The sequence below is a fragment of the Bison bison genome, unplaced genomic scaffold (genome assembly GCF_000754665.1).
Source record: "Bison bison bison isolate TAMUID 2011002044 unplaced genomic scaffold, Bison_UMD1.0 scf7180017854362, whole genome shotgun sequence".
Taxonomy (NCBI): domain Eukaryota; kingdom Metazoa; phylum Chordata; class Mammalia; order Artiodactyla; family Bovidae; genus Bison; species Bison bison.
The window spans coordinates 13,502-22,687 of record NW_011484935.1 but is presented as its reverse complement, the minus strand read 5'-3'; the positions used below and the strand labels follow the sequence as shown (position 1 = coordinate 22,687).

At 42.4% G+C, this 9,186-nt stretch overlaps 1 pseudogene; it reads right to left on the bottom strand.

The window, feature by feature from the left end:
• Positions 1-5,099, bottom strand: part of LOC105000652 — a 7,791-nt pseudogene extending 2,692 nt beyond the window's left edge.
• Between the last annotated feature and the right edge of the window lie 4,087 nt (positions 5,100-9,186).

The window sequence follows — 9,186 nt, the reverse complement described above, 5'->3', positions numbered from 1 at the left end:
TTTGATACTTAAGTGTTTAAAAGTGTGAACAAGGTGAGAACAGCCATGGCATATCCGGCAGGGCCCCACCCGAGATACTGAAAAGCCTGTGGCAAAGGGTTGTAAGGATAAATCTGGTAGTAGGGCACCATGAGGGTGAGTGCTGTTGAGACACCAGAATATGCCAAAAAGCAGATGAAGATGGAGATCACCATGGTCAGGGGGATGGAACGATGAGGATGTTGAGTTTCTTTCCCTGCAGGACAGATGTATCAGGAAAATTGCTGTGAAACAAAATACATCTTCCTTTTTCACCTCCAAAGCAGGCCAAGTTTCTCCCAAAGCAGGTTAACCTTCTCCCAAACCCTGATGGGACACAGATGACTATGTTATCTGTAGAGGCAATGGCATCAAAAACAGTAAGTGCGTAGAAACATAGAGCTGCTCCATGGAGAATTCCATCAAAGCCAAAAGGCATAAAGCCTCCTGAACCCAGAGGGCCCACCCTATGGTGAGAAAAGGAATGAAGAAGAACATGGGTGAGGTGTGTTCAGCCATCTCTACTGGAATCCTCCTTTAATAGCACAGGTCCTGGGCTCCAGCACCCTCATTGCCTGGATCCATTAGTCCAGCTCTTCAAGTTTCAATTGTATTTCCACTGCATCCTCCCCAACCAGCAAGCATTACTATGTCCAGAAAACCCTCTTAACCTATAGATATCATTAGCTCCAGATGTGTTCAGTCTGTAGCCCTGTGAGCCGCCAGTTGTGCAGGTCTCCTTTAATGAAGCCAGAGATGATCATGATGATTGGAAACACAAAGTTGATGCCTGGGAACACTTTGGTACCTAGAGGTGTCACACGAGCTCCCAGAATCAGTAGTCCTGTGGGAAAGATGGAATATGAGGCATCCAGAATAACTAAATCAGTAGAGACAGGAAGCAGACTAGTAATTTCCAGGGGCTGGCTGGCAGGGAGGGTGGACAGACAAACAGTGACTGCTTAAGGGGGAACAAGGTTTCCTTTTGTTGTGATGAACATGTTTAGAACTAGATGGAGGTGATGGTTGCGTAACACTGTGAGTGTACTGAGTGCCACAGAATTGTACTTTTTAAAATGTTAGTTTCTTTCTGTAGCAATCACCTCTCTTATATCTATCAAATCATCACATTGTGCACCTTAAACATATAATGTTGTATGTCAATTATATCTAAATAAAGCTTGGAAAAAGAGTTTATTTTATGCCATATATGAATTTCCTCTCAAGTATAAAAGCATTGATTTCTTTGGATTTGACAAAGTTATAAAATAAATTTATATTTATTGGCTTGAAAATAATCTAATAATAGGTTAAAACAGTATGATGCATACTGCACATGTATGCATATATAAATAGCTATAGATACATATAGGGGCTTCCTGAGTGGCTCAGTGGTAAAGAATCACCTACCAATGCAGGAGACTTGGATTTGGTCCCTGGGTCAGGAAGATGCCCTGGAGAAGGGAATGGCAACCCACTTCAGTATCCTGGCCTGGAAAATTCTATGGACAGAGGATCCTGGCTGGTTACAGTCTGTGGGGTCAAAAAAGATCTGGACATGACTGACTAAACAACAACATGGGTGTAGTGTATTTCTAATTTTGTAAATACATAGGTTATATACACATATCTATAAAAGGACATGAATAATATATCAAAATACTAGTGATTATAATCAGTAGATGCCAAAAATTTCAGTTACTTTTAATTTTTTTATATCTGTATTTTCTATTTTTTTTCTAAAGCAACCATGAATTACTGGAGTAGTGAAAAAAATTGAGAGAAAAATCCACAGATAATGTTACCAGAGGAAACATTGACAGATAAGACCTAACATCAAAAATTAGAACTCTCCCATACTACTTTATATAAAATAAATTACCCAATAAGGACCTACTGTATAGCACAGGGAAATCTGCTCAATACTCTTTAAATGGTCTAGAAGGGAAAATAATCTTTAAAAATGGATATAAAAACATATTTGATTTTAACACAGAGGAAGGAACTTGGTTTAAGTGAACGATTCTGAGCTGGGGTGATTTTTCTCCCACAAGTGACATTTGGCAATGTCTGGAGACCTCCTGATTGTCACAGTTTGGGGGGAATGGACACCACTGGTATCTAGTGAGTAATGGCCAGGGGTGCTACTCAAGAGTGCACATGGCTTAAAAAAAATTGGAGTATGATTGCTTTACAATGTTTTGCTAGTTTCCACTATACAACGAAGTGAATCAGTTATAGGTATACAAGGATCCCCTCCCTCTTGAACCTCCCTCCCATCCCACCCCATCCCACCGCTCTAGGTCACCACAGAGCACTGAGCTGAGCTTGCTGTGCTTTGTAGCAGGTTCTACTTTGCACATGGTAGTGTATACACATCAATTCTAATCCCCCAGTTCATTCCACCCTCCGCTTCCCACCCTGTGTCCACATGTCCTTTCTCTACTTCTACCGATGACATTTAGGTTGCTTCCATGCCCTGTCTATTGTAAATAGTGCTGCAATGAAAATTGGGTTATCCAAGTCTTCTTGCATTATGGTTCTCTCAAGGTATTTGCCTTGGAGAAGGAAATGGCAACCCACTCCAGTATTCTTGCCTGGAGAATTCCATAGACAGAAGAGCCTGGTGGGCTATAGTCCATGGGATTGCAAACAGTTGAATATGACTGAGTGACTATCACTTACTCAAGGTATTTGCCTAGTAGTGGGATTGCTGGGTCATATGATAGTTCTATTAATTTAGTTTTTAAGGAACCTCCATACTGTTATCCATAGTGACTATATCAATTTACATTCCCACCAACAATGCAAGAGGATTCCCTTTTCTCCACACCCTCTCCAGCATTTATTGTTTGTATTTTTTTGATGATGGCCATTCTGACTGGTGTGAGGTGGTATCTCATTGTAGTTTTGATTTGTATTTTTCTCATAATCAGTGGGGCTTTTATGGTGGCTCAGCAGTAAAGAATCCACCTGCAATGTAGGAGAAGTGGGTTCAATCCCTGGATTGGGAAGATCCACTGGAGAAGGAAATGGCAGTCCACTCTGGTATTCTCGCCTGGGAAATCCCATGGATAGAGGAGGATGGTGGGCCACAGTCACAAAAAAGTCAGATAGGACTTAGCAACTAAACAATAACCAGTGATGTTAGCATCTTTTTATGTACCTCTTAGCCATCTCTATGTCTTCTTTGAAGAGATGTCTATTTAGGCCTTCCACCCACTTTTTGATTTTTTTTTTTTATATTGAACTCCACAAGCTGTTTATATATTTTTGAGATTAATCCCTTGTCAGTTGCTTTGTTTGCAAATATTTCCATTCATTCTGAGGGCTGTCTCTTCACCATGTTTATGGTTTCTTTTGCTGTGCAGAGACTTTTAAGTTTAACTAGGTTCCATTTGTTTATTTTTGTTTTTATTTAGGAAGTCTCTCCTTGCTCTAGGAGGTGGATTAAAAAAGATATTGCTGTGATTTATGTCAAAGAATATTTTTCCTATGTTTTCTTCTAAGAGTGTTACAGTGTCCAGTCTAACATTCAGGTCTTTAATCCATTTTGAGCTTATTTTTGTGTATGGTGTTAGGGAGTTTTCTAATTTCATTCTTTTACACATATCTGTCCAGTTTTCCCAGCAACACTTATTGAAGAGATTGTCTTCTCCATTGTATATTCTTGTCTCCTTTGTCATAGATCAGGAGACCATAGGTACGTGGGTTCATCTCTAAAACTATACAATGACTTAAAAAAAAAACAAAAAACAAACCTTCAATTCACAGGACTGCCACCCACACCAAAGACTGATCCAGCCCAAATTTTCAATAGTGCCAGTGGTGGGAAACAATGGTCTATGTCTTACTTTTCTAGCAGACCCTTCTTTCCAATCCAAATACCCTGCCATTCTGCCACCTCAAGCCTTTCCCACCCCACCTCCCTCTATACCCCACTTACCCCATCCCATTTGACTCCTGTCTCACCAGGCATCAGCAGCACCAGAACCAGGGTGACAAAGTCTGGGTACATGGCCAGGAAGTGGGGCAAGCGAGAGAAAGTTCCCTCGAATGCCTGAGAGATGTAGTTCCCAATCAGGCTGTCAAAGGCGCTGCTCCAAGCCTTGGCCACACAGGCAGAGGCTGCAGCAGAAAAGGAAATATTCATTAAGAAACATAAATTGATCCCCTGCTGTGTTCTTGGGATATATGTTGGGGAAAAGAAAAACAGACAAAATACCTACTCTCAAAGAATTTCTTATCATGGGTGCAGAGGGCATACCCAGATGATTCACAAAATAGGTCACTTATTTAATATGCTAGGAAGAAATCAATGTTATGCAAGAAAAAAATACAAGAAAGTGGGACCAGGAGGGCTGGGAAATGAAGGTTGGTATTTTAAATCCAAGTGTAAAGGAAAATCTCACAAAGGCAACAGCTGAAGAAAGACTTCACCATGGTGAAGGGATGAGCCTCTGGGACATGCCTCCCTCTCACCCACTCCCTACAGTTCCCTGTCCTGTGGGTTCTTGTTCCATCATTTAAGGAAAGCAGAATAGAGCTGAGTCGACTGATGTGTGAAGTTTTCCTGATGCTATTATCCTTTTGCTTCCCAAGGTGAATAACAGTATGCTCATGAATTTGTGAAGATTGCAAGGACTCCCTCCTAGTTTCCTGATCTTAAGGCCCAAACTTTCCCCTACTCCATCATCTCACCAATGATTAAATACAGGATGAGGTTCTAGCCGGTGATGAAGGCACACAGTTGTCCCATGGTGATGTAGCTGTAGAGATACACAGAACCAGAGCACGGTACCCAAGCTGCAAACTCAGCATAGCAGAGCCCAGACAACACACAAGATAGGGCCAGCCACCAAGAAGGAGATGATGATCACTGGCCCAGTGACAAACGTGGTCACTCCACCAGCCAAGATGTACACACCAGCTCCCAGGGTGCTGGCCACACCAAAGACCACTAGGCCCAGGGTAGTCAGATAAGCTCTGGGTCTCTCAGACTCTTTCCTGGGCTCCAGTGGCCACCTGCAGGCCAGCTTCTGACCAAACTGGCAAACATACTGATACAGCATCCTAGACATAGTTGAGGAGGTTACAAGCTGCTGAGAAAATAAGACATAAAGCCATCAGTGATTTTCATCCATCCTTGGCCCTGCAGCCCAATTCTACAGAGCAAGGGAGTGATGGGGAGTAGGTGGTGAAAAGACACATTGGGCAAAGTTCTCTGAGATTTGGTTCCTTCAAACATAAAGAAGACTCTTAATATAATTCAAAGAGTCATATTAAGACTGGAAAAGTTGCCTGAAAAGAAGTGAGGGGGAGGAGAATACATCTCCTAAAATGTGCCACTTTGGCTTGGGAGTAGTTTATGAGCTAAGGAGAGTAAAGACCCAGCAGACTCAGTAGAAGCTCCTTGTCTCTCCCTTAACTGCTCAAAACAATTAGATTAGGAGACCTATGCCAGGAAGAGAGCTATTACCAGAGAACAACTTTTAATCTCAGGAAGACTTCCCTCCCTTGAGTGGTAAGCATTTGTTCACCAAGCACTTGCTCTTCTCATCCTCCTGTGGGTTCTCTTCTTCCTCCTTGAAGACCCAGACCCCTACCCCTTCTCCTTAGCTCAGGGGGGCACATAAGCCTCAATTGCCTGACTGTCCTTGAGCCTCAGTGTTCTTTATGGGGGTCCTGTACATACCAAACTAACTTTGTTCATCTATTTTATGGCAAATGAATTATTAGCCCAGCCAAAAAAATATAGAAAGCAACATCTTCTGCCCCTACAGAAGCAAAAGCTTCCAACACAGAGTATGGCACACAGTAGGTGCTTAATTGGATTGAGTTGAATGGATATGAATGCTGATTTCTGAATTGAAATCAACCAGCTCTTCTTGTCTGATTTTGCACAAACTGCATTCCATCTTTGTTTTATTTTCCTCTGTAAAATAGAGCAAGTTATCATCATTATTCCCTCCCCTCTTTGATATGTGTGAAGTGACTCTTTTAGGAGCTTGATCAGAGCACTCAGACTCCATACATTTCTTCACAATGGATTCTCATCCTGGTAGCTTTCTGTTTCGTTTCTTGCAGAGTGACATGGATCAGGAACTCTGCTTTGGGGAGAAGGAGATGGAATTTGTGGGGAGGGACAGATTGTAGCCCAGATCAAAGTGTCAAACCAGAGTGCCCTCTCAACTACCTGGAGGGAGGGGGGACTAGCCTTCATTCTGAATCAGAAAGGACAGGACTATGTTTCCTGCTGCTTTGGGACATGAAAGGTCTCCTGCCTACACAGCTCTGCAGGGCTAGGCTGACCCAGTGACCACCAGTGATTGTGAGGGAGGCTTCCACCCCTGATATTCCAAAGTCCAACTTTAACATTTTAGTTAAGAGTAAGCATTCAAAGAGCCAGGAAACTGTGAATAAGATCTTGGTTCTGCCAACACTCCAGGACTCTTGAACAAGTCATATACTTCTCTGGACTGTGTTTTGTTCTTGCTCAAATGCTGCTGCTGAGCCCTTCTGCACCGTGAGTAGGAATGTAAAATGGGGCAGCAGCTATGGATGCAGTACGGTGGTTCCTCAAAAATGAAAAATACATTTACCACATGATCCAGTCATGCCACATTTGGTGTTTACCCCAAAGAATTGAAAATAGGGTTCAAAGACATATTTGTATACCTGTGTTCCTTAGCAGCATTATTCACAATAGCTGAAAGTTGGAATCAACCCAGATGTCCATCCATGAAGGAACAGATAAACACAATGTGGTCTATACATGCAGTGGAATATTATTCAGCCTTGATTAGACAGGGAATTCTTTTTTTTAAATTTATTTTTAATTGGAGGATGATTACTTTGCATTGTTGTGTTGGTTTCTGCCATACACCAACATGAATCAGCCACAGGTATACATATGTCCCCTTCCTCTTGAACCTCCCTCCCATCCCCTACTCCATCCAACCCCTCTAGGTTGTCACAGAGCACCGGGTTGAGCTCCCTGCATCACACAGCAAATTCCAACCAGCTATCTATTTTACATATGGTAATGTATATATTTCATATATATATGCTACTCTTTGAATTCATCCCACATTCTCCCTTCCCCTCTGTGTCCACAAGTCTGTTCTCTAAAAGAGACAGGAAATTCTGATGCATGCTATAGTGTGGAGGAACATTGAGGACATTACGTCAAGTGACAATTGCTCAGTCGTGTCCAACTCTTTGTGATCGCATGGACTGTAGCCCACCAGGCTCCTCTGTCATGGGATTCTCCAGGCAAGAATACTGGAGTGGGTTGCCATTTCCTTCTCCAAAGTGACATAAGCCATTCACAAAAAAAGATGCTATGATTTCATGTCTATGAAGTATTGAGAAGAGTCAACTTCATAGAGACAACGCAGAATGGTGGTTTGCCAGGGGCTGGGATGAAGGATAAAGCTGGGAGTTATTGTTAAATGGAGACAGTTTCAGTTTTCTAAGATGAAAAGAATTCTGGAGATCGATTGCACAATATAAATATATGTAACAGCCCTGAACTGTATACTTAAAAATGGTTAAGATGGCAAATTTTAAGCTATATTTAATTTACCACCAAATTTTAAAATTGCTGTCAATATCAAATAATAGAGCCAATTTCACAGAGTTGCCAGCTTAGCAAACCAACGGTGACTTAACACACATCCTCACACAGCCCTCCTCTGAGGACAGCAAAATCCATGGATGCTCAAGACCGTTATAGTCGCTTGGCTATCCACAGAGGAGAAACCTGCAGATTCAGGGGTCAACACCACACAGGAGACTGACATCAGTGGTCCTCACACCACAAACCCTGTTCAAGGGGAATCTCTGATATTGTTTGAGCACCAGTCAAGAAAATGAGCCTTGGAATCTCCAGGCAGTTATCCAAACCCTCTACCTCTTCTATGTAAACAAATCAGCTCCCAGATCCTGTTTTCATCTGGCAAGTGAGTCTCTCCACCCTCAGGCTGGAGCCAGGCTGACCCCCCTGCACTCTGGGATTGCAGAGGTCTCTTTGGGAGGATGTGAACTCAGCGCCCAGTCTCCTACAGAAGAGGGTGACCCGAGACTTACTGGATCCTTGGAGCAGAGCCTGGAGCACTGGGTCAGTCAGGGAGGCTGAGGTTAAGTCATGTGGGGCTGGAGCTGAGACATCTGCAAGAACCAAAGTGGGGAGTCCTGAGCAAAGAAGACAGTTCTCACCCCTGGGTTGTTAGGGGTGGGGATGGGGCTGGGCAGGTGGGGACCTTCTGCAGTGTAGCTATTAGCCTTGAATCTTCTGTTTACCCTCAGAGAGTGGTTCTGAGAGGTGTTTTTTTTTTTTTTTTATTAAATTTTATTACTCATAAAATTGAGCATTTTAACAATCTTTAAGTGTCCATTTCAGTAGTATTAAGTACATTTGCATTTTTGGAACCAAACTCCAAAACTTTTTTCCCCTTGCAAAATATCAACTTTGTACCCATTCAACAACAATTCCTCCTTTCTCCTTCCTGAGTTCCTGGTGATTGCTCTTCTACTTTCTCTCTCTAAATCTGAACACTGCAGATACATTTTGGTGGAATCAAACATTTTTATCCCTTCCTGTCAGGCTTATTTTGCTTAGTAGAGTGTGTACTACGTTCCTCCATGTTGTAGCATGGGTTATATTCCTCTCATTTTTAATGCTGAATAATACTCTACTATATGCACATAGCACGTGGATTTAGCCATTCTTTGATCAGTGGGTACTTGGGTTGCTTGCATGTTTTAGCTATTGTGAATAATGCTCCTGTGAACAAGGATGTAGAAATATCTCTTCCCGTGTGTGCTTTCTATTCTTCTGCGTACATTCTTAGAGGCAGAATTGCTGGATCACATGGTTCTAACATTTTTATATCCTGTGATGGAGATGTTCACATATTGGGGAATGGGGATGTCATTTTGGCTTATCCATGGCTCAGCCTGAACTGTGTGTGAACTAAGACAGCCTGTCCAACTCTCAGAGCTCACCTGCTTTAACCACTGAGGTAAAGAACGTCTTTTTTGAAGATAAGAATGAATAACTCCCTTCTCATGGTTAATATGTTAACACTCCCTGGAAGATAAGGTTCTCTTTCCAGACACCAGGAGCTGGTGTTTCGCTGTCTAGGCACTAAGTCTGTCTCTCTT